The 27,064-nt window shown below is 44.5% G+C and overlaps 1 protein-coding gene across 1 annotated transcript in view; it reads right to left on the bottom strand.

Annotated features, from left to right (window-relative positions):
- CTNNA1 (catenin alpha 1) overlaps window positions 1-26,630 on the bottom strand; it is a 221,136-nt gene extending 194,506 nt beyond the window's left edge. Inside the window, exon 1 of the mRNA XM_034780411.1 lies at window positions 26,478-26,630. The gene's annotated coding sequence lies outside the window, so the exon portion shown is untranslated. The remainder of the gene's footprint in view (window positions 1-26,477) is intronic.
- Between the last annotated feature and the right edge of the window lie 434 nt (window positions 26,631-27,064).

Genomic DNA, 27,064 nt, shown 5'->3' with positions numbered 1-27,064 from the left:
TTTTAAAAGTAGTTTACTTTTAACACAACACTGCGCTGTATTTGCTGCCGCCTGATTGCATACTTCCAGTTCTAAATGAGATGTGTAATTGACTGGTCAGTCCATAATTCTGGTGTTTGTAACTCAGGTTCTACTGTACATGCTCGAAGTCATAGCTAAAGGGGTTTCATGTTTACATCCCCATTGAACAGTCAAGTGGCACTTCATGATTCTCTTTGGTATTTTTCCTAAGACACTGAACAGACCTGATACTCTTGGAGAGATGTATCATGGTTCAAGAATATAACTAACATGATGAAGACACAAAATGAATTAAGGAAATACCCAGTTTTAGCTTTACCTCCAGACAGTACTCAGATTGCTGAAACAATGGTACAACCAGACAAAAAAACACAGATAAGCAACAACTTGATTCTAGGGAACCCAGTATTTAAATAATTTACAGGTTTGCAAAACCAGTTCCAGGTTAATTTTTAGGCCATAGGTCATAATTTCTGGCTCTCCATGCTTTAAAGGATACCTGATGTTTGAAGTTACACCCTTCCATCTCCTACATAGAATAATTACTTTTAAAGGTAACCTCCAAATAAAAATGTTTTGGTTGGTCTCCTTTGTGCTTCTTTATACTACAAGCCTGAAAGCATGCTTCTCTGGGGGGGGGGGGGGGGGGGGGCGCGAAGAGATAAATTAATAAGTTATTCCCCTATTTATCTCGGAAGTACCAGAAAAAAAAAATGTATCCAGTTTTTGTTGGGGGGGGACTTCTTTGAAGACTGAGGCCTAGTCTACACTGCACTGTTACCAATGAAGTTAATAGGCCTCAGGTTTAAAACAAAAGGAAGTACTTCTTCACACGATGCACAGTAAACTGTGGAACTCTTTGCCAGGGGACTCTGAAGGCCAAAACCATAACAGGATAACAGGGTTCAAGAGAGAATTAGATAAGTTGATGGAGGATAGGTCCATCAATGGCTATTAGCCAAGATGGTCAAGGATGCAACTCCATGCTCTCGGTGTCCCTAAGCCTCTTACAGACAGATGCTCTGATTGGATGACAGGGGAGAGATCACTTGATAATTGCCCTGTTCTATTCCCTTTGAAGCATCTGGCATTTGCCACTGTCTGAAGACCGGATACTGGACCATAAGTCATACAGGACATGCATTGCCTTGCCTTGCCTCAACTTGTCTGTGCATATGTCTATTCAAATTTGTCTCTGACCTACATAAACAGCCAGTTACAGCAATGCAGGGACAGCTGATCTACTGAGGTTGACACAATGCAAGTGTAGACATTGCATGACCTGTGGTGACCCTAGCAGTCCTCAAGAAGTTGTCCCATAACGTGTCCATTTCCTGTGACATCGTCCACTCTGGTCACAAGTATAAGCTCCAATGCCGAGCAGTTCCACGAACTGGAAGCCATTCCATCCCTTTTAAGACACCTGAATGTTTTTTTAACTATCTTTCCCTGATTGTCCACCTTAGCAAGCACACCTAGCAGCTCACCCTTGTGCAACTGACCATGACAGCTCCACCCACTAGACATACTCCTACCTGGAACAGACAGGAGATACTGGATTTCTTGGACCTGTGGAAAGAGAAGGCTGCGCAAACAGATATGGACCTGCCAGATATGAACCAGCCATAGGAAGATGGACGTTATTAATAGATTGCCTGCATCCCTGGTACAAAGGGATTCAACAGGAATCAGCAGCGCCATGTGAATGCAAAGGAAATTTGCCAGCCATATCATGAGGCCAACAATAGATCTGGTTCTGAACCACGGACCTGCTGCTTTAACAATGGGCTGCATGCCATATTTGGCAGAAAACCCACCAGCATCCTACAGACCACTGGGGATACCTCAGAAAAAGCCCCAGACAGAGACCCATGCCGTGAACAGCAAACAGAAAGAGAAACAGGGGGAGACGCAGCATGGGACTCCAGCCATGCTGCAAGTCAGGACCTGTTTGAGACTCCAACACAGTCTAATCAGTCCAACCAGGTAAGTATGGATGAGTGTTATGAAGGGGAAGGAATCTCAGGTAAGTGTGCGCATGCATTCTTCGAAACATTTTAAAATTAGAGATGGTGCTCATCCCATCCCCAAATTAAGATAAAGGTATTGAATTTTCATTGTTTTCTTGCATGAGAAATGGTAGCAGTACAAACAAAGGTAGAGTTGGCATTTATTTTAATATGCTAAACACCCATACATCAGAAGTTCAAGGATTCAAAAAGTTAAGGCTTTATAATAGTTAAGACAAATTACTTCGTATATTTTGACAAGTGATGTTGGTAAATATCCTTAAATCACACACAAAGTTCTCAAGTAACGTTTTTCTGCCTACCAGTAGGTTTCAATTATCACTGGGAAAAAAACTGGTCAGTGTGTGTACTGTGAAATCATCTACCAATAAAAATCTAATCCTTCAAAGTTTGAGATATAGACCTTGTCAACACTGGGAAGTTGCTACGCAGTAAAGCAGCTTTCTGCGTTATAACACCCGAGATGTACACACCGCCAAGCCACTTAGTGCGCAGAAAATGAACACTTGCAGTGCTGTAAAAAATAGCCCAAAAGGCATACAGCTTTCTGTGCTGGGGGTACAGCGCCACGGGTGCCAGTGTAGACACCCTGGTCGAGTACAGCACTAAGATTGGCCTCCGGGAGGTGTCCCACAATGTCTGTTCTCACCTCTTTGGTCATCAGTTCGAACTCTACTGCCCTGTCCTCAGGTGTCCAACCGTAATCCCCACCCCATCTCTTAGCAGCAGAAGAGGAAGAGATGCTCTGTGGGACAGCTGCCCACAGTGCACTGCTCCGAATACCACTGCAAATGCCCCAAGTGTGAACACGCTATTGCGCAGGCAGCTGACAGTATGAACACACACAACAGCAGTTTCCCTTCAGCACTCTGAGAGGTGCTGTAACTGCCGGTCCTGTAACTCTGCCAGTGTAGACATACCCAAACTCCTTGCCTCTTCTTATGCCTGAAATGTCTTATGTTTGGACTAATCACCCTCTAAACGGGGTTATAGGAAGCCATTTTGCAACCCTGATATAGCTTTTGCTACAAACAATAGTATTAGTACACATGGGGCTTCTTGAATTCAAAGGATATCTGCCACAAAATCCATGTGTTTTGGTTCTACCATGTGGAAACCCCCAAATGGTAAAATCATAGTGTGGACAAGACAGTTGGCTGTTTCCACATGTTAGGTGGTTAAAATAAACCCTCTAATGTTTACCTTGACCAGCTTATGGAAATGGGGGGGGGGGGAGGGGGGAGAGGATGGATGATAGACCGCCTTGTCAACTAACATGTAGTAACATTCTAGTGTGAATTCTTGGTAACTAACGTATGTGGAGACCTTTTTTCCTAGTTAAGACTAGGCTGCACTCTCAAGACTAGAGACCGTAAAGACACCAAACATGTCACTCGTAAAATAGAATCAAGAAAACTGGCAACTCTTGTGAAACTGACTCCAAACTATTCAAAGACACAGGAAGCTAATGCATCAGAGCATCCAGAAGGATAAACAGAAGTACTCCTGTTCTTCTTTTTGCGGATACAGACTAACACGGCTGCTACTCCAGAAGGATAGCTCAGAGTGGTGTGAATTGCCCTATTCATCTCAGGGGGATGTTGACTCCAAATTCTATGGGTAACAGTTAAGCAAAACTATTTCATTACTCATCACTTTACCAGAACTTCCAAGCCAATGCAATTATCCCTTGTTGGCTGTAGTTTGGTATGAGAGAGTGTGGTGGGGAGAGGCAAAAAGGAGAGACCCATGTTCAAAAATCAACTCCAACCAGAAATTTCTGTGTTCACCTGAAATTTCCTTTAGACTAGCAGCAAGCAAGATTAACAGATTTATTCTTAAAGAGAAAACCCATTAAAAACAGAAGAACCTACCCACATGCTAATAAACTTAGAGACCACCACCACCCCACAACTCCAGCAAGGACTCTGGTAGGACTCAATCCTTGTAACCACAAACTCTTGGTGGGGTAAAATTCATGACAGCATCAGCTTAGAACTAGCACACCCTTGAATAGGTTAGTCTTTCCTTTATACAACTTGGGCCTTTGACAGACTCTGGAACAGGTAATCAGCAGAGAATGGTCCTCTCCTTAGGATGCAGCTTCAAAAAGCTAGAGTTTTACATAACTGGAGATGGGGAATTTGCATTCATTTCTCCCTCAATATTCCCCAGGTGGCCACTTGATACAGTCTGTTACAAAAGTCCATTCCTGTCTGGCACGTTATTCAATAGTAAATAACAAACACTTCCCAGGGTTCACATCCCATCTCACTCAGAAGTGACGTACAATCCTGGCCCACAATACATAACCCCCTCACTCAATGCAATGGATTCCAAATATACTTAAACTTAACTCAATAGGGTCTCCCAAGAATATTGCTGGAAATTGGTGTGTGTCACATTCAGCCCCTGGAGAAACCATTGCCCTCTAGGAACATGCTCCAAATGCCAAAAGAGGGACTTTACTTCCATGCTTTGTATGCCTCAGACAAACTAAATAATACATCTGGAAGTCAGAGACAGGTTTTGACCCTTGGTAAAGGATGGGCATAAGAGAAAGAACTGTAGATCTGCAAGTTAGATACATTTCAGTTGCAATACACATGTCTAGCATATGCCATAAGCATTTTCCCTTTGAATGTTATTCATAGATTAAGACCAGAAGGGATGATCATTGTGATAGTCTAGTGTCTGACCTGTTGTATAACACAGATTCCCCAAAACAACTCCTAGAGCAAAATTTTTAGAAATACATTCACTCTTGATTTAAAAGTTACCAGTGATGAAGAACCACCACAACCCTTGGTAAATTGTTCCTAGGGTTAATTACCCTCACTGTTAAAAATTTACATAATTCCCAGTCTGAATAATGGATAATGCCCTTAACTCAAAACACTAATCTGGCTACAGTTATAGACACCAGGAAGTGTTGCACTGTGAATAGCTTGACTGCCTGTTAGTTAAGGGCAGGGGTGGGCAAATTTTTTGGCCTAAGGGCCACATCTGGGTACAGATTTTGTATGGCGGACCTGAATGCTCATGAAATTGGGGGTTGGGGCAAGGACACTAGGGTGAGGCCAGAAATTAGGAGTTCAGGGTGTGGGAAGGGGGATGAGGGCTCCAGATGGGAAGGTGGGCTCTGGGTTGGGACCAAGGGGCTCAGGGCAGGAGGGGGATCAGGGCTAGGACAGGGGGTTGGGGCGCAGGAGGGGGACAAGGGTGCAGGCTTCATGCGGTGCTTCCTCAAGCAGCTCTTGGAAGCAGCGGCATGTCCCCCCTCTGGCTCCTACATGGAAGTGCAGCCAGGCAGCTCTGCGCACTGCCCCATCTGCAGGCGCCACCCCTGCAGCTCCCATTGGCCACGGTTCCTGACCAATGGGAGCTGCGGGGGCTGCACTGGGGCCATGTGCGAAGCCTCCTGGCTGCCCTTATGCGTAGGAACTGAGGGGGGACATGCCGCTGCTTCCAGGAACCACGCGGAGCCACAGCACAGAGCAGGGCAAGCCCCAGACCCGTTCCCCCGCAGGAGCTTGAGAGCCAGATTAAAATGTCTGAAGGGCCCGATATGGCCCCTGGACCATAGTTTGCCCACCCCTGGGCAAGGGTATTCAGCACAAACCAGGCTCTTAAGGACAAGTTTAAGCTGTTCTGAGTGACTGAGGCAGAGAGATCTAGCAATGCTACAAGCAGGCTGAAAATCCAATGTTAGGATCTGTGTACCTAGCCTAGTTAAATGCCACCTGTCCAACCCCAAATTCCCTCTACCCATCTGTCAAACCCTTCAGATATTCCCCTTGCTCCGATCCTATAACACAGCATTCAGGTCCTGCTAGACAACTCTAGTCAGTTTCAATGAGTGGTTGAAAGTTTCAAGTACTTTACCAGCCCTTGAAGTATTACCCCCCCCACACACACAGTTTGTCTTTACAGTCACAACTTCGCATTTTACATGCTTCTTTCTCTACTGCTGATGTGCCAAAGGCCCATGTGGAATTATGTGAAGTTACTAATTTGAAGTTACAGATAAACTAGAATACAGAAAAATGTTTCTCTAATCAGTTAGAAGCAAAACCCAAAATTACCTAAGTAATTTTCTAAAACTGATACTACTTAAAAAAAAAAAAAAAAAAAAAAGGAGGAAGCTACTATCACAGTTCAGGGCAACTGCGCCTGTATTCCCCCTCTGTGGGCTAGCAAGGGAACCAACTTTTAGGCTTCTGGCTCTCCAGCCATCCCCTCTCCGGGGCTGAGACCTACAATTTTTCCCTAACTGCACAGTTCCTTGCTTAAGTTCCCCAGCAAGTCAGACTGCCTAAACAAGTCTGCTTTGCCTTCTCCTCAGAGGCTATAAACAGCATAATTCCCCACAGCTATCAGTTACCACGCAGCTCTTTACAAGTAACCATCTCTCCTCTTAAGCATTACAGAGAAAACACTAAAAACAACAAGTCAACCTACATGCATACTAATAAGCTTACCAGAGATCAGCCCCGCCCCCTCCTCCCCCCAACAAGGGCTCCAACTTTGTATGGTTACAAGTTCATGGCTCAGAACTAGCACCCGCATGAATCTGTCAGTAACTCCTTTATGCAATGTTGTTGTAGCTCTGTCTGTACCAGGGTATTAGAGATAACATGGGTGAGATATAATCTTTTATTGGAGCGACTTCTGTAAGACAGAGGCAAGTTTGAATTACACAGGTCTGGGAAAAGAGCTCAGTGCAGCTCCAAAGCTTGTCTCTCTGACCACAGAAGTGATCTAATAAAAGATATTATCTCACACACCTTGTCTCAAGGTTAGGTGCTTTAACATGCCTTGTGTGGTCGCAGCACAGCACTCTGCCAGCGCTGGGGCTGGGGGGATAAACACACACACACACACTTCCACAAGAGGCTTAGCTACCAGCGCTGTCTACACTGGCACTTTACAGCACTGAAACTTGCTGCGCTCAGGGGGGTGTTTTTTCACACCGCGGAACAAGAAAGTTGCAGCGCTGTAAATTGCCAGTGTAGACAAGCCATGTGTCACTCTTTTATACAGTTTGGGCCTTTGATATTGTGACCCTGGGAACAGGTAATCAGCAGACAATTGGCCTCTCCTCAGGGCACAGCTTCAAAAGGCTGGATTTTTATATAACCTGAGGCAAAAGGGGGAGGATTTGTTTTCACCTTCCTGTGATATTTCCAATGAAATCCACTTAACATGTCTTGTCCAAAAAGTTCATTCCTGTCTGCCCCATTCTTCAGTAAAGTCCTTTTGAGCATCCTGGCTCACAATATATTACCTTGCATTTAAGACAATAGACTCCAAAAATACTTAATTCAGGCCGTGTCTACACTAGCAAGTTTCTGCGCAGCAAAGCAGCTTTCTGCGCTGTAACTCGCGAGGTGCACAAACTGCCAAGCCACTTAGTGGGGTTGGGTGGGGGGGAAGAACACCCCGACACAAGGCATGGCACTTTCTGAGCTGAGGCTACAGTGCTGCGGTGCCAGTGTAGACACCGTGGCGATTACAGCACTGCGAATGGCCTCTGGGAGGTGTCCCACAATGCCTGTTCTCACCTCTCTGGTCATAAGTTTGAACTCTACTGCCTGCCCTCAGGTGAGCAACCGCCATCCCCACCCCGTACATTTCTTTGCAAATTTGAAAGTCCTCTTCCTGTTTGCTCAGTGATTCATGCAATGGTCTCAGCACATCTTTCCAGGTGGCCATGCCTGTTCCATGCACCAGGCGATCCCCCGCTTGGAGCAATGCTGAGTTGAAGAAAGAAGGCTTGTCTCCCATCGCATGCCTAGTCTGAGCGGCGGAACAGGCTGTTGATACTCTCTCACTTCACAGGAATCTCCCTCAGATCTCCCGGAAACTCTTGTGGAGATACTGGGCAATCCTAGCTGCTTTGGAGAAGACCCTCCCCCTTGGTTCCCACTCACCCTCAGCAGTGAGATACCTTCTATAATGGACGCAGTCTGTGGAAAATGTGGGGACAGGAATGATTATCGGGCTTCCACTACAGTGCTGGGAACACCAATTTACCCTGCCCCTGCAGCTACTCACCATTTTGGAGGTCTTGTGGCTCATGTGTGCTTGCCTGGGGTCAGCCAGTTAGCAACAGGTGAGAGACTACTGGCTGTGTTTAAAGCACTGAATCAGTGTTGTCTGTGTTGCAAACAATACTGCTTCTGTAAAATGTTGCATTTAAACTTTACAGAGATGACCTTGGGAGCCCAGCCTCCCTCTTTGATACTGGAGGCAGAACAGCTGCGCAGAATTAGAAAGCAGCCAAGAAGAACTAAGGACGACTTTCTCCGTGAGGTTATGATGCACTCCGCTGCTGAGAAACAGGAATTGAAGGACTGGCGGGACAGCGAGAAGAGGGAATAAAAAGGAGAACGCAGCACACCAGAAAGAAGCCACGGAGAAGCTCTTAAACGATATGGAGCACCAAGTGGACACGCTCCAGGCGATACTAGCGCTTCAAACGAGCAGCTCCGCACCAGCCCTCCCCATGCACTTCACACACAACGCCAACACACTGTTATCAACCTCCTGGCTCCACTCTCTACCTGCAGCATTCCACTTCTCTCTCCTCCCAGTCCAGCACTGTGTACTCCCACTACACTCAACACCCATCACTGTGCTCAACACCCATCCCTCTGCAGTTTGGCCCTGCTGAAGTACAGCACCTGCAGCATTGTACTCCAAAGGAGAAGGCTGGGTATGATCCCTGGACATACACAAATCTTTAGCCATCCCAGGACGCCTCCTCCTCTCGAAACCTTCCCTCTCCCACCCCACCCCCTTCCTGCTGGTGAATTTTGTTTGACTCTCTCCTCCAGTTGTTGTCCTTTAATAAAAGAATTGTGTTTGTATGAAAGTAATCTTTATTCTATTAAGTGAAAGCAAAAAGAGAACTGCAAAGCAACATACAATTATGTTACAGCCATGTTCAGCTTCCCATACAGGCATCGCCAGCAGGCTTTTAACGGCCAAATGCACACTCAGTCATTCTGCACTTGCTCAGACGGTTGTTGAACCGCTCCTTGCTGTTGTCAAGGTGCCCCGTGTATGGCTTCATAAGCCATGGCATTAAGGGGTAGGCGGGGTCTCCCAGGATCACAATGGGCATTGCAACTTCCCCTATGGTGATCTTCTGGTCCGGGAAGAAAGTCCCTACTTGCAGCTTCCTGAACAGGCCAGTGTTCCAAGAGATGCATGCATTATGCACCTTTCTGGACCAGGCTGCATTCATGTCTGTGAAACGCCCACGGTGATCCACAAGTGCCTGGAGAACCATAGAGAAATACCCCTTCTGATTAATATACTCTGTGGCTAGGTGGTCTGCTGCCAGAATTGGAATGTGAATCCCATCTATCGCTCCTCCACAGTTAGGGAAGCTCATTTGTGCAAAGCCATACACGTTGCCCAGAGTCATGGTCTTTCAAAGCAGGATGCAATTAATGGCCCTGCACACTTCCATCAACACGACTCCAATGGTTGACTTTCCCACTCTGAACTGGTTAGGGACCGATCGGTAGCAGTCTGGAGTAGCCAGCTTCCACAGTGCAATTGCCACGCACTTCTCCAATGGCAGGGCAACTCTCATTCTTGTGTCCTTGCGTCTCAGGGCTGGGGCGAGCTCATCACGTGGTTCCATGAATGTGGCTTTCCTCATCCGAAAGTTCTACTGCCACTGCTCATCATCCCAGACGTGCATCATGATGTGATCCCACCACTCAGTGCTTGTTTCCCGAGCCCAAAAGCGGTGTTCCACTGTGGTCAGCACCTCCGTAAATGCTACAAGTCTTCTCATGTTGTAGCTACTACACATGGCGAGATCAATGTTGCACTCCTCTTGCCTTTGTAGTTCAGGAATAACTCCACTGCCACTCGTGACATGTTGGTCAGAGCAAACAGCATACTGGTCAGCAGTTCGGGATCCATTCCTGCAGCCCAAAAGAGGCAGGGCACGCAATACACAAACCGTTGAAAGATGATGCCAAATGCGGACGGAAGCACAGGGACTGCTGGAATGCGAAGCAATGCATCACGGGGCATTGGGACTGGATCCAGGATGCCCCGCAACCCGCTCCGCCTTCCCACAAGTCTTAGCAGCAAAAGAGAGAGGTGCTCTGTGGGATAGCTGCCTAGAGTGCACTGCTCCGAATAGTGCCGCAAGTGCGAACACGCTATTGTGCGGGCAACTGTCAGTGTGACCACACAACAGCGGTTTTCCTTCCACTCTCTGAGTGGCACTGTAGACGTGCCCTCAATAAAATTTCCTAAAGAGAGTGCAGGAAACTGTCATATCTGTCACAGCAACTTTTTACATTTAATTTCCTTTTTAAAAAATATGTCTTTAACCTAACTCCCTCCCAGCTGCCTTATTCCCTCATCATCATCGAAAGTAAGGACATCAATTTCTTCCAGCTACAAATCCTCCAGTAACCCATGAAAACCCTGTCACATTCTTCCTTTGAATCAGGTGCCCTCACGCAAAGGCATTTTTTCTATGTGATCCTGTCACATATATATCCCTATGCACATTCTGGTACTTTACTGTCACGGAGTGTGGGGGAGACAAGGCCCTGCACCCCCAGCTTCCTGCGATTCACCATGACTCTCCACCAGCCAGTAAAACAAAAGGTTTATTTAGACGACAGGAATGCAGTCCAAGAGAGGTCTTGCAGGTACAGACAAAGGACCCCATCAGTCGGGTCCATCTTGGGGGGCCCTGGGGAGGCCAGGGCCCTGTCTGGACTCCCCTCCATTTCCCCAGCCAGCTCCAAACTGACTCACTCTCCAGCCCCTCCTCCTCCGCTTTGTTCCTTTCCCGGGCCAGGAGGTCGCCTGATTCCTTTGTTCTCCAACACCTTTAGCTATCACCTTGCAGAGGGGAAGGGCCCTGGCCATTAGTTGCCATGAGACAGAGTTCTGGCCATTTATGCACATTGGCCCTTTGCTCTGCAACAATCTCACCCCCTAGAGACTTAAGAAATGCATGGGAGAAACTGAAGCACCCACACAGTATTCAGAGAAAACATTAAGAACGGTCCCAGTTCGTTACATCTACCCCTCCCTACCAATAGGACAGGGATAAAGACTTTTCAGTAGGAGAGGGATAAGGCCCAACAGATCTTGGCAGCTTCTGTACTATAATTCCTTTACAGGTCCAAATTACTTAAAATTTAACTTTAGCATTCCTTTTAAGTAATTTTTTTTCACCCTCCACTTTAAGAGTTAGAAGCTTGGCATTTTATTAGGGAAAAATAAGTAAGTACAACCAAGGTTTTTGAAGTTAGACATCACGAGCATGAAATCCAATTCTTTCATGGGGGGGAGGTAGAAGACATGCTCTCCTCAAACATCTAATAGGATGCTCTCAAGACTATAACAATGATGATTTCACAAAAAGCAAGCATTTTCAAAATCGAAATGCTTACACAATAGCCTGATGCCTTTACTTACATAAAGCTTTTTTCATTCTTGTTCGGCATAAACATGTTGCCTCAAAAGAGTTAAAAGAGTTGTGTCAAAGTAAAAGTACAGCAAATACGGGAGATATTGTAGTTTATCATTCAGTTACAATAAGCCTTAAACTGATAGATGACATCCTCAGATGGAGCACAAGAACCATGCTCATATCCTTTTAATTATTCAAAGTCATATTGCACTCCTTCACACTAGCTGTCTGATTTAATCTCTGAGCAGACTACACTGTTCCACAGCCAAAATGCTTCTGAAATAAATGTAGTCAAACTTTACTAATTCTGGGTCACTGAGAACAAAAATGATGCTTAAAATTGTTGATTGGCTCTAGTTTTCAAGATATGCTATTGGGTCAGTATATACGACCCTTGACTTGGGAATGGCGGAGGATAAGTAGTTATAAAGGGAAGGGATCTCAATTTAAACCAGAAATGACTACATCACATCTTTGACTGGATCTATGAATAAATCTATGACTGGGTTTGGACAATACTTGCTTTTTAGACAAAACAATGAATGATGCAATCTGAAGCTGGTATTGCGTCATACATGATATGAATTGCATCATGTTATTCCTAGAAGTCATGGATGATGCAATCATAACGAAGCTTACATCTCTCTGCTGAACAAATTGCCCTATATCAGCTCTAGAATTCATACAGTGTCGTGCTCTCTTATTTGTCAGTGTTTGATTTTGCAAAGGGACACATTTCTGTTTAGCCAAAGTGAGCAGAGATGCCTCGTACTTGTGTGAGCAGTGCAGATAACTTCTGCTATGTTTGTGGTGAAGTGACTTTTGCATCACAAAAGCGCAGTATAACCACTATGGTTAAGAAAGCCTATCACCTTTATTTTGGTTGCAAAATTGGAGATCAGGACAAGAGGTGGGCCCCACACATATGCTGCAACACTTGTGCAACAAATCTTCGCCAGTGGTTGAACAGGAAAAGAAAATCTATGCCTTTTGCAGTGCCAATGATTTGGAGAGAGCCAACAGATCATACCAGCAATTGTTACTTCTGCGTGGTGCCTCCAGTTGGGAAAGGAGTGTCAAAGAAGAAAAAGTGGACTGTGCATTATCCAAACATTCCATCAGCTATACGCCCAGTACCCCACGGAGAAGGACTGCCGGTTCCTGATGCACCAGAATCATTCTCACTTGTGTCAGACGAGGAAGAGGATGAAACTTCTGGTCCTGAACCATCAATGTCACAGGACCCACATTTTCTCCCATCCTCCTCCTCTGAACCACACCTCATAACACAAGGTGAACTGAATGACCTTGTGTTTGGAACTACCCAAGAGTAAGGCAGAGCTGTTGGGCTCCAGACTACAGCAGTGAAATCTCCTGGCTGGTGATGTTAGGGTTTCCATGTTCCGTGACCGTCAAAAGGATTTTGTCCCATTCTTCTTCATGGAAGGTGATCTTGTAGCCTGCAACAACATCGATGGTGTGATGGCAGCCCTCAACATCGTTCACGATCCAGATGAGTGGAGACTGTTCATTGATTCATCGAAGAAGAGTCTGAAAGCTGTTTTACTGCATAATGGCAATATTTTGCCATCAATTCCAGTTGGTCATGCAGTCCATATGAAGGAAACCTATGACAACATGAAACAACTTTTGAGGTGCATAAACTATGACCAACATCAGTGGCAGCTTTGTGGCGATTTGAAGGTTGTTGCTCTCTTGCTTGGTCTGCAGACTGGATACACAAAGTACTGCTGTTTTCTCTGCGAATGGGATAGTCGTGCAAGAGATTCCCACTACATCAAGAAAGATTGGCCACTCCCACAGTCATTGGAGCCTGGGAGGAAAAGTCTTCAGCATCCACCACTTGTTGAATCAAGGAAGATTTTGTTACCACCCTTACACATCAAGCTGGGTCTGATGAAGAACTTTGTCAAGGCCATTGACAAAACACAAGCAGCTTTCAAGTACCTCCGTGGAAAATTTCCAAGGTTAAGTGAAGCTAAGATAAAGGAAGGTGTCTTTGTTGGTCCTCAGATCCGTGAACTTCTTCGAGATGATGCATTTGACCATGCACTGCGTGGCAAGGAAAAGATGGCATGGAAAGCCTTCCAGTTAGTGGCAATAAATTCTCTCAGAAACAACAAGGCAGACAACTACAGGTTGTTGGAACATACCTCAAGGCATACAAAAGCCTTGGTTGCAACATGTCACTAAAGATACATTTTTTGCACTCATCTAGATTTTTTTCCACCGAACTGCGGAGCAGTGAGCAACGAGCACGGCGAGCAATTTCACCAGGACATTGCAACAATGGAGAAACGCTATCAGGGCAAATGGAGCCCATCAATGCTTGCAGACTATTGCTGGACAGTGACAAGAGACGCTCCATTTAATGAATACAAGAGACAAGCCAAGAAGCGCCGAGTAGACACCGAATAGGACTAAACTATGTACATAAGTTTTTTGCCTTTTGTTTCATAATAAATTTTATTTATATAAACCTTTTGCTGATTTTTAAAGTGTTACAGAAACAGGACAGGTGAAATATTATCATGAAAAGCAACCGTAAACACATGAAAAGACCTAGGTTTACAATTTATGATTAAAACTCTACTATCTACACAATATACACAGACATAAAATGTAAAAACTTAAATATCTTAGAAACAGTAGCCAGTTGTTTTAATTGTCATATTTGAATTCAGCACATCAAAATAAATAATAAATAGCACATTTTATCTCTGAAGCAGACGACTTCTCAAAAATTGTAGACCAGTGCTATTGGTTGCCAAAAGTTAAACTATTCAAGCAGGATTCTAGCCACATGCAGGGAAGCCTGACTTGGTATGAAGGCATTACTTGAGGTTAAAAAAAAAAAAAAAAAAAAAAAATATAGCAAAAAATATTTTATTTATTAAAGAGAATGCCTAAAGTTAAATAGATATTTAGAAGCTTGAGTGAAGACATCCTACTTCTTGAAAGATCTAGTTGCATCACAGTGGTTTTGGGACGAGGGAGAAGAGGGGTGTTTCAATCGAGTGTTCAAATTGAACAATTAATAGCCAACAATAAAGTACGCTACACATAACAGAAGGAAGAAGCATGCTACTTTTACCCTCACACTTCTACCTGTGCATTTTGATCCTACACTGCAATGCTAGAACCCACATAAGCCTCAGTGCCACAAGTGCTGGAACACCTGAGACAAAGCCACACATGGCTAATAATTGAAGTAGCTCATTTGGCAGAGATGCCAGGGGATCTGCAAACAGATCAATTTCCCCAGCAAAAATGTTTTCACTGAAGAGTTAGCCCATGCTCTTGCTCAAGTGTTACCCCTAACAACAACCCCCCACACCTTCCATTCACACACAAAACCTTCTCATCTGAGTTTAGTGGTGCTTCCACCCAAACAAGCTGTCTCAGCTAGTTAAAGCCAAGAAAGGTCTTTCACTTGAGCTGGTAACCCTCCCACTTTGCAGTGTGGACAAAGGTCAAGACACTGGAGTGTGACAGTCCAATGCCTTCTCATAATTCCCCTCTCCACCCCGCCCCCATAGGTTTGAGGACCAGATCAACAGCTGGGACAAACAACTGGCCGCACCCAGTTCAGTGTGTAGCCTGATCCTGGAGGGCCATCTCTGTTTATTTTTTAAACAAAAGGAAACTGGAACAAAAAGCAACAGTCCTGTTCTCCAACTAAGAACGTCTGATAGCTTAATATGCTGGTCCTTCTCCCAACACAGGTCTTTCTTCAACACAGCCTACAGAGGGAGGCTGAGGGAGGGCAGGAAGGTGCTCCCAGCCCTCTCTTAAGCCCTGCCTCTCAGAGCTGGGGCACTTCTCTAAATCCCCTGGCTGGAAATTATCAGCCCCAGTCACTAAATGCTTCCAACTGGGTCACATGATTCCCAGCACCTGCCAGCTGGGCTCCTTTCCAGAACAGGGCCAGCTGCTCCCTGAACCCCAGCCCTTAAAAGGAGTAGGCCATCCTGTTACACACACATGCCCATGTACCTGTAGTACAGACAAGCTCTCCCATAATTCACTGGGAAGGAATCAGAGCAGCTCAGCTTACTTCAGCATAAAGAACTGTGGAATGTGACCCCAGACACACAGGGAAGTACAGCACTAGCGAGGATACAGTTAGCTTGTCTTCATGTAGAGCCGTGCAGCTGCACCACCACATCACTTTAGTGAAGACACTCCTATGCCAAAGGAAGAACTTCTTTCATCAGCATAGTTAATCCACCTCTCCAAAGGCGATAGCTATGTCAGAAGAAGGAGCTCTCCCACTGTCATAATGCTGTCTACACAAGGGGTCAGGTCGGTATAACTATGTCACTCAGAGGGTATGTATTTCACACATCCTGAGCAACATAGTTATACCGATATAGGTCTGTAGTGTAGACCTGGCCAGTAGCTTGGGGTACGGCTTTCCACCTCACACCTGAGCTAGGCTAACTTGGGTGCTGATCAGCCAAGTTAATTATGCACTGAACACATATCCTAAAAGAAAAGGGTAACCCTCAAACAAGCAAAGTTTGGGCTATGTCTACATTACCACAGGTCAGCATAACTTATGTAGCTCGAGATGTGAATAACAACCACCCAGGGCGACATAATTACACCGACACAAGCGCTCATATGCACAGCGCTACGTCGGTGGGACAGCTTCTCCTGCAAATCTAACTTCTGCCGTTTGTGGAGATGGTTTTATTATGCCAACAGGAAAGCTCTCTTCCATCGGCATGCAGCATCTTCACCAGACATGCTGCAGCAGTGCCACCGCATCAGTACAGCTATGGCACTGCAGTGCCGTACATGTACACATATCCTTGGATACCCATAAAGTAGCAAGTTTTACCAGCAAATATGCATTCAAGTTTCTGCTACAAATTAGCCAACTTTATCACAGTTGGTACAAGAATCTGTCAATGCTGCAAGATGAATTTTTGCTTGGCTTTCAAAAACACCACACATCACACACAACCCTGATTACTGGCAATAAGAAGCAAAGAAATCCTGGTATTTTTGTTTTGATCTTCTTAAGCACTTCCTCTGCAATTCAAGTGCAATCTATAAGCCATGCAGTTAGAAATAATGAAGATTGGCCTCACTCATATCATAAAGCTACATTTTTGTTCCTAAATTACTATGAATGTGTAGTATACTGCATTCTTTAGCATAACAAAGTCTTCTAATCCAGACCTTCATTAGAAGTTTTAAATACAGAAAGACATACTGAAATTATCTGGTTTGTTAGAGGCCAAGACAGCAAATCTTTAGTTAAGATCACCTCATTCTTCAAAATACTACTGTAATTAAAGACTAACCCCAAAGCCTTACTGAGGCAGACATGATTTTAGTTCATACATATAGGAAAGATCCTTTCTTAAAGCTCTAAATTTGACATCAACATGTATGGGGAGCCAATTTCATTCGTCCACTGCGATGATGAATTTTGTTAGTCCATGAAAATGGTTCGGTACAGTTGTGAAAAACCCACATTTCAAGGAAAATGAGCAACTGGATGACATTTTTAAAACCACACTTTCCATTTTTTAAACTTCTGAAGTATTTAAACAGAACATATTTGAAAGTGGACATCAGAAACACTAGATTCTAATTTCAGTCTTGTCTATCTGACAAGAACGAAGTGATGAGATTAAGGTTTGTGTTATGTTTATTAGAAGATAATAAGAAAATTAAATAACTCCGCAGAAGCTGGAAAAGAATAGAGAGTCATTGGTGATTGGAGAAGAGCACTGCTAGTGTGCAGTCAATTGTAATGGACTATTCAAGAATCAAAGCTGTGAGTCATTGGATGGATTTGGTTTGCTGGAATCTAGACGCTTGCATAAGGTACACAGTGCAGTGCACCTAATAATGTATCCTATGCAAAGATAGATAACTTATATTTCAATCTTAGATTAAGCCCTTGCCTAATGAATTCAACACTAATTTTTAAATTTGTGAAAGCTGCTGATTTATGTAGCAAATGAGTGATTAGTATTAATGATCACTAATCATTATCTGACTTGCATACTTAACATGTAGAGGTCTTCACAATTTGCTTATACAATGATAAAACTAGCAAGAGAACTTTTCAGGTTTAGTCACCTTAAACTTCTGATGTATGGGTGTTCACAATATTAAAGTTCTGTTTAAAAAAAAAAAAAAAAAAAAAAAAAGAGTCAAATACCCAATAATCCCACAGAATTTTTCAACCTCAGCCAGCTTTCTCCCACCCCATAAGCCTTATGGGATTTTCTTGAAGACAACTTCCCAATGAAATGAAGAGGAATTTTCAGACTCTATATTTCAATCCAACCACCATTAAATAAGTTGACATTTGCACGGCACTCCAGACAGGAAGGCCAAGTATAACAGGACGTACATGAATCTCCAACTGTCCCGTTCCCCACTCCACCCCTTTCCCTCATCCCACACAGCACAGATGCGTCATGCCCTGTTTCCCAAGTAGTTGTGTTTCTTTTCAATAAAAAAAAAATTTTAAATAAATGAATTTTTTGGCTTTGAAAACTTTATTATTGCATTAAGTAAAAGATACCGAAGCCCAGGAAAGCAACAGGCACTGCAAGTCAGTGCATCATATGTAGCAAACTCAGATTCCTACTAACATTGGAACCATTGCACTTCACTCCTGTGCAGGGCACCAAACATTACTAGTGGCTTTCAGCATCAAATTGCTCCCTCAAGGCATCCCTAATCCTTGCAGCCCCCAGCTGGGCCCCTCTAATAGCCCTGCTCTCTGGCTGTTCAAATTCAGCCTCCAGGTGTTGAACCTCCGAGGTCCATGCCTGAGTGAAGCTTTCACCCTTCCCTTCACAAAATGTTATGGAGAGTACAGCACGCAGATATAACCGTGGGGATGTTGTCATCGGCCAGGTCCAGCTTCCCATACAGACAGCACCAGCGGCCTTTTAAACAGCCAAAAGCACACTCCACAGTCAATTTGCACCAACTCGGCCTGTTGTTGAACCGCTCCTTGCTGCTGTCAAGGCTCCCTGTGTAGGGTTTCATTAGCCACGGCATTAAAGGGTAAGCGGGGTCTTCAAGGATCACAACGGGCATTTCAACTTCCCCCACAGTGATCTTCTGGTCTGGGAAGAAAGTCCCGGCTTGCAACTTCCTGAACAGGCCTGTGTGCGTCATGCATGTTTCCGGACCAGCCTGCATTAATGTCAATGAAACGCCCCCAGTGATCCACAAGTCCTGGAGAACCAGAGAGCAATACCCCTTCCGATTTATGTACTCGGAGAGTAGGTGGGCTGGTGTCAGAATTGAAATATGCATCCCATCTATCGCCCCTGCGCGGTTAGGGAAACCCATTTGTGCAAAGCCAGCCACAATGTTACGCATGTTACCCAGAGTCACGATTCTTCTGAGCAGGATGTGATTAATGGCCCTGCAAACTTGCATCAGCATGATTCCAACAGTCGACTTTTCCACTCCAAACTGGTTAGCGACCGATCAGTATCTGTCTGGAGTTGCCAGCTTCCAGATTGCAATAGCCACCCACTTCTCCACTGGCAGGGCAGCTCTCAATCTTGTGTCCTTACGACACAGGGTGGGGGCGAGTTCAGCACACAGTCCCATGAAAGTGGCTTTTCTCATCTGAAAGTTCTGCAGCCACTGCTCGTCATCCCAGACTTGCATGATGATGTGATCCCCCACCACTCAGTGCTTGTTTCCCGAGCCCAAAAGCGGCGTTCCACAGTGGTAAACATGTCCGTGAATGCCACAAGCAATCTCATGCCGTACGCTTTATGCAAGTTGACATCATCGTCAGACTCCTCACTGTCAGTTTGTAGCTTAAGGAGGAACTCGACTACAATTCGTGACGTGCTGGCAAGACCCATCAGCATAGTCCTCAGCAGTTTGGGATCCATTCCCGCAGACGGAAAGGGAAGACAGAGCACGCAGTACAAAAAACATTGAAAGATGGTGCCAAATGTGGACAGAAGCACAGGGATTGCTGGGATGCAAAGCGATGCATCATGGGGTGTTGGGACAGAACCTAGAATATCCTGCACCCACCCGCCCCCTTCCCACAAGCCACAGCGCCAGAATGAGAAGAGGTGCTCTGTAGGATAGCTGCCCATAATGCACGCTCCCAATGCCGCTGCAAGTGCACAAGTGTGGCCATGCCAGTGCACTTGCAGCTGACAGTGTGAACACACTGCAGCGCTTTCCCTGCTGTGGTCTCCGAGCACTGGTTTAATTCGCAGATGTAGAGCGCTGTGAGTGCCCTTAGTTAAGTTGATCTTACCCCCACTGTAGATGCAGCTAGATCGAAGACAGAATTCTTCCACTGACCTAGGTATTGCCTTCATGGTGGCTTTACTACAGCAATGGAAAAAAATCCTTCTGTCGCTGTAGTGTCTACACTACAAGTGCTACAACAGCATAGCCAAAGCTGTGCCACTGTGGCGCTTGTAGTGTAGACATAGCCTATGCCTTAAGTCAGTATCATCATCATTTTACAGGCACATAGTAAGGACTTCTCTCCATGGGAAAGTTTTCGGTTTAGCCAAAGGTGTAATTTAAAAAACTGTTATGCTGGTATAACACCCCACACCCAATCCCCAGTATAGACACTATTATTCCAGCTCTTTGTAGTTTGTGTCATATGGGAAGGGATTTAAACTAAAACAAAAAACCACTCATACTGGAATAGTAGGAGTTATGCCTGTAAAACGTAAGGCTGTCTATATATTCGGGAAGGTTTAAGTCACTTGATCACTTGGGCCTTGTCTACCCTGGGATATTGTTATCCACCTCTGATTCTTATTAATTTTTGGCCTCAATGACAATTAGGCATTCAGTAAAAATGAGTTCTTTTTATCGGTTACAAATTACTCTATCAATTTCACTGAATGCCCCATTGTTCTTGTGTTGAGATGGGAAGGACACAAGCCCCAGATCTACATTCTCTGTGTCATTCGTCACTTTCATACACACTTATGTCCCCCCTCTATTCACCTTAAAAAGGAGACGAATAAATTCAAGTTTTTTCAATTACTGTTCATGCGAGTTTTTCTACACCTCTAATCATTTGTCACCAGTGTCTGAACGCCCTCATATTCTGCAATATCCTTTTTGAAATGGGTTGACCAGGGTATGCTGAAAGAGAGTATGCTACTGTTTATATAGCGACCTTGTGACATCATCTGTATTATTCTCCATCCTATTGTTCATGCTTCCTACCACCTTGTTTGCCAGTTTTGACCTCAGCAGCCTATTCAACAGAAGTTTGTATCATTGTAGACAGCTTGATGAAAAGATCCCTTTCCTGAGTTGCCACAAATAATTTAGAACTCTGTATAGCATATGAATAGCTCAAATTTTAATACAACATGCATTACTTTGCACTTATCAACACCAAACTTCTATCTGCCATCATGTTGCCCATTCAACAGCTATAAATCCCTCTGAAGAACTTCAGTCTTCTTAGTACCTCACTGCTCACCTCCTTTCCAGATTATTAATAAATATACAGACAGACCTACCGTGGAACCTAGTGGCACTCAGCTGCAGAGTCTGGGATGATGCAGAGAATTCAGTGTTCTCAGCTGCTCCAGGATATCTGCAGCCATTGGGGATCACATTTAACCTTTTGCTATGATGAACATTAGTCATTTATTCCTACTCTGTTTTCTCTCTTCCAGACAGTTTGATTTATGACAATACTTTTCTTCCCCAGGAGCACTTAGTTTTAGCAGCTTCTTGTAAAAGACCTTGTCAAAAGTCCTTTGAAAATCTAAAATTAGATCAACTGGTTTTCCTTTATCCACTCCTTTTATCAGAATTCTTTGAACACACCAGTAGATTAGCAAGATGCAATTTCCTTTTCCACAAACCATGCTTGTTAGACCCTATCACACACCTTTCAGGTGTTTAATTCTATTTTTAATCATTATTTCAACCAGTTTACCAGATGCAAGTGTAAGGGTTACTGGTTGGCAATCCTCTGGATTACCACTAGGGCCTTTTTAAAATATAGATACAACATTTACTCTCCTCCAGTCTTCTGCATATTTTGCTGAAGTTAACTAACATTTTAAGGCATGATTGTCATTTTATACACATCTTGTCCTTGCCTATGCTAAATTATATTAAAATGTGTGTAAGGCATTTAATAGGATGCATTTTCCTAGTGTAGACAAGACATTGGAGAGTTGCTATCCATTTTCTTTTCCAGATTATGAACAAACAGGAACATGAAGGTGAAGACAACTGAGTTAGCTGCAGAAGGCAACATTTTAAATTTCTCATGTTGACCTAGCTGACATAGGAGATTTAATTTTTGTTTTGTTTTTTTAAATATTCGATTTACTATTTTAGTTAAAAACAATTTTAACAAAAACTTGAATGTTTAACTAAATTCAAAAATTCATATGCTTGTTTTGTTAAAATATTATAGGTTTGCTGTTGAATACATAACGTTGTTTTAATTAAATAAAACAATTTAAATGTCTGTCTGGTGATGTTCTCCTCCTAATACAGCATGGCAAGAAAATCCTTCAAATATTAATCATTAACCTGTTGAATTGGAGATATTTATGAAGTCATAGGGAGGTGAACTATCAGCTTCATTTACCTTTGGTAAATGAAATAAACAATCATTCATTTTCTGATATAGCTGTAAAACTAATCTGAAAGGTTTTCAAAATAAATCACTTAAAAAAATATATAGTGTGTACCTTCTAAAAATGAAACCTACATCTATCCCTGAATTGTGAAGACTATGTATTAAGGTCATAACAGCCAACAAGAATACACTTTTTTGTAGAAATCCATGATTAAATCAAGTCTTCCTGACTAGTGATTTAAATCAAATCCACCCTGAAAAGTAATATAGGACTTGTCTACACAAGAAAGTTGTATCAGCTAAAGATTAAATCTGTATAACTGGTCTTGTGGACATTTATTCTGAAATAAGAATGGCTATTTTTGGTTTAGCTTGAACTCCTTGCACAGCAACCAAAGCTAGACCACACCAGAAAGTATATCCACATGGGAAGCTTCACCAGTATCAATTCACTCCTTAGCTTATATTGGTATAGCTTTCCTGTGTTGACAAACCCTTTAGCGCATAAACTTTAAAGTTCAGCAGAATAAGCATTTGGGGATTTCCAAGAAAAAGGCATTGTGTTACAAGAGAAGAACAAACATTCGTTGGGCCTACATTACAGTTTCAGGTTAACACCTCAGTAAGTATTCTACCTGCCATATTCTATTTGATGTCCAGTAAATTCAAAAGATGTACTAACCTCAATTTAATATCCAACATTGTTATATCTTCAGTAAAACAAGCATTTTCACAGCATTTTACAGTCACCTAAGTCCTCACCCCAGGCTTATCTTAAAAATCTATGGATTACTTCAGTTTCATCACAGATGGTAAGTAACATTTCCAATTAATTCCTTGCATGAGAAAGGGATTTAAGAAGCCACCACCGTTTAACAACAAGATCTAATTTCAATTCATGTTAAAAGTCTACTTAAATATATTTCCAGTTTAAACTTTGCCATTGTTGATTCTTTAAGATCAATTTCTCAATGAGTTGCAAGAAGGGAGGCACTCAAGTAGCTGATCTATGCAAAAGACTTGCTTAAATCTGTTATCCTCCAATTAATTTTATTAGGACTATGGAACTTCTCTGAATGAAGAAACATAACTGTATGAATTTCTTGCCATTACCCATGCCAAACAGCACCTCAAAATTCACAGGAAGAAACCGAAGTGAATATACTCATTAACTTCTTTACTTTCTGGGCCTTCAGATGCTTACAAACTTTACATTCAATATTAATATAATTTTGTTGAATATTTTAGTTATTAGTCTGAGGATAAGAGTTCTAATACCAACTCTGCCCACCTTACATAAACATTTACTCCATTTTAGAGTCCTATTAGAATTGGTTGAAAAATAAAACTAGACAAGGTTTTTAATAGTATTTGATAGTTTGTTTTGGTGTTTAGTTTTTGTCTGTATTTTTAAGAGAAAGGGCACAATGATTCTTCTTAAGAAGATTTATGTAAAGTGTTTCATTTTCAAAAGAGGCCTTTTTTAAACAAAAAACTTTGTTCAAAGACATAGGCAGCTCATTATTATGTATTTACATTGTGCTAGCACCTAGCGATCAGCCAAATCACGGGCCTATTGTGCTAGATGTTGTACAGACATAGTAAACAGTCTCTGACACCAGAAGCTTACAGTCGAATAATAGACAACATAAAACAGGTGGGGGGGGGGGGGGAGAAGAGAGAGACAGGAGGGAGGAAGAGACTGGGAAACAGACAGGATATGCACAGTTCTTAGGCAAGACAAGGACTGGAATTACAAATCTCTACCTGCTTAGTAATTTTCAGACTGTGGTTTCCAGTACCTACTAGGACACAGGTACGTTTTGAGGAATGACGGAGGAAAATATGGTGATTTTACAAGTTTAGACAGGAAGTTTTGCTACCCCTCATGCATGAAGATGGTATAATTCTTGTAGTATTAAGGCTAGCATCATAGGTTGAGTAAAGACGAGCAAAACTGAGAAGGACTTTCAGGGTAAGTTTGTACACCTCTACCTCGATATAACGCTGTCCTCGGGAGCCAAAAAAATCTTCCTGCATTATAGGTGAAACCACGTTATATCGAACTTGCTTTGATCCACCAGAGTGCGCAGCCCCGCCCCCCAGAGCCCTGCTTTACTGCGTTATATCCAAATTCGTGTTATATCAGGTCACGTTATATCGGGGTAGAGGTGTGTATGGTGTGACAGGAGATGGGGAAGCCAATTAAAAGACTGAAGGATGGAGTGAGGAGGGGAGAAGGACAATCAAGCCTTTCCTCTTTATCTTGATAGGTCCATCAATAGCTATTAGCCAGGATGGGCAGGGATGGTATCCCTAGCCTGTTTGCCAGAATCTGGGGATGGGCGACAGGGGATGGATCACTTTATGATTACGTGTTCTGTTCATTCCCTGTGGGGCACCTGGCATTGGCTACTGTCCGAAGACAGGATACTGGACTAGATGGACCTTTGGTCTGATCCAGTATGGCCACTTATGTTCTTATCTTTGCACCCACATTTTGAATGGGCTTGAGGGGAGCCAGGCCGCAAGCATCAAGGCCAGATACAAGACTAGTCAAGTGATAGACAAGGATTTTGATAGCATGTGATCAATGGGAGAAACTGACCAGTGCTACTGACCAGAAATAGAAGTGTTCAGAAGGATCACCAGGTAGCTGTACAGATATTGTATAAGTAACTTTGGAAGAAAAATACATCTTGTATCAGGTTCTCTACCCCCACCCAGAACTTGTGTAACTTTACTATAGCATATCATTAGAGTTCTCATGTGTTTTACTGCTTTTGCAAGTCAGAGGTAGACTACACAACAAGACAGCCTTAAAATAAAGCTATTCATGCCTAAAGTGAAAACCAATCCAGTGATGTAGCCATTCTTCTTTATAAAATAAAGTGAGTTTCAGGCTCTTATGTACCACTTTCTCTCGTTTCTTACAGTGAACAGAGTACAGAAACACCACCTCACAGTTACAAGACAGCACAGCAATGTGTCGATTTTGGCATGAGGCCTACATGACGATTAAGCTACTGCATTAATGGAAGTACTGTACTTGTCTGGCAGACTACAGGCCTAACATTACTCATTCCAGCCACACATCTTCAACTACAAAACAAAATCCACTAGACAGAGTCCTCCACAGATAATGAAAGAGCATGCCAACACATTCCCATTACAACCGCTGCCCTTGAGAGCAAAGCATATAGGGTTAAGTTCAGTCCTCTTATTAACTGGCACAACTTCCATCAGTGGGAGTATGGACCAAATACATGATGCAAGTACTGTGTAAGCTGTCGTGTAAGTGGATGTAGAATACTAGGCCACCTGCCACCCCACTAAAAAATTGGGGATTACTTGTGTACTAACAGACTATTTTCTGTACATTGAGAGTTTCAAGAAACAATGTTAGCTTACAAAACAAGTCAAAGTTATACTTGTCTGAAAACTTTTCCCTACTAATGTTACTGTAATATCTAAAAGTCACTATAATTGAAAGATTAAGGAAAATTATTTTTCTATTTTGTCATCTTGTGCTTTGACAGCCCTTCACAATAGTCAGCTTGCTCCTGTTTGTGTAGGTCTTTCATGATCCAATGGGGAGTTGGACATAGTGAGTAGGGACGTATTGGTAAAACAAAGAAAAGGTGGGTGGGGTGAATCTCTTTTTTGGCCCCACTGCTGTTGGTGGCAGAGACAAGACCTGTGTGTGCTCGAAAGCGTGTCTCTTTCGCCAACAGCAGCGGGGTCAATAAGAAATATTTCCCCCACCCAACTCATATCTAGGGCTATCGCGGCTACAGCTTAGAGAATTTTTCACTTGACCAGAGCTCAAAGAGCCGGGAAGCTAAAACAAAGCCAGCAGCTAGAGTTTGGGGGCAGCGCTAACGCCCGAGACTCCCGGGAGAAGGGGGCTGGGCGCACCCCCAGGCTCTACGACTGAGGCGACGGGCTGCACCGGCGTGGGGCGGGGAGCTGCTTCCCCCACCGGGGGCCCGATCCTCCCAACAGTGGGAGGCGGCCCCAGTAAGCTGTGCGAGCCGCTTCGGGCCGGGCCAGGCCGGCTGCGGCGCCGGGCCCCGCCCCACGCGGTGCTGGGGCAGCGCGGCTCCCGCGGGGCGAGGGGCCCTGCTCAGACCACGGCGGCCCGGCCGGGGACCGCTGCACCATAAGGCGCCCTGGGGCCTACCGGGACTGGGGGCTGCCCGGGGCGGGGCGCGCTGTCTGGCCCGGGCCCACTGGCGGGGGGAGGGGTGACCCGGGGGTGGGGCCGTGGGCCAGGCCCCGTTAGCGGCGGGAAGGAAAGTTTCCAACTCAGCGGGATGGAAGGAGCCCCGGGCCGTGAAGTTACCTGCGGGTCCCGGACGGGAAGAAGGCACCGGTGGATCCTGAGCCCGGAGCCGCCTCAGCTGCTTTGTCTCTGCGCCGCGCCCGTCCCGACTGGAGAGGAGGAAATGGGCTCTTCCGGGCACCTCCCCCTACGGCCTAGCCGGCTCTTCCGGGCACCTCCCCCTACAACTCCGCCGGCTCTTCCCGGGGCCGCCCGCCCTGCGCAGGTGAGAGGCTAGGAGCTCTGCCCGCGCGATGGCGGGCGGAGCGGCCGCTGCGGGAACAGCCGGGGGAGGGGGGGCAGTGAGAGTGAGTCAGAGTTTCAGGTGAGAGGAAGGTGCCTGGGCCGCTGGCAGCAGGGGAGGGCCCCGCCTGGGAGGCAGTGAGCGGGGTGCGATTGGGTCGGGGTGCGTGTGTCACTCTCAGGCGGGAAGATTGGGGGAGGGGTAGAGAGCTGGGGTGGGGTCTCAGAGGGGGCAGTGGGCCAGATGGGGAGGTGAGTTTGGGGGGGGCAGAGCACCAGGGGAGTGAGGTGAGGCCTGGCGTGTCAGGTGGGGAGATGGGGGGCAGTGAGCCAGGGACTGAGGTGAGACCTGAAGGGGGCAGAGG

This window comes from Trachemys scripta, chromosome 8 (genome assembly GCF_013100865.1).
Source record: "Trachemys scripta elegans isolate TJP31775 chromosome 8, CAS_Tse_1.0, whole genome shotgun sequence".
Classification (NCBI taxonomy): Eukaryota; Metazoa; Chordata; order Testudines; family Emydidae; genus Trachemys; species Trachemys scripta.
This window is presented reverse-complemented; position numbering and strand designations above follow the sequence as displayed.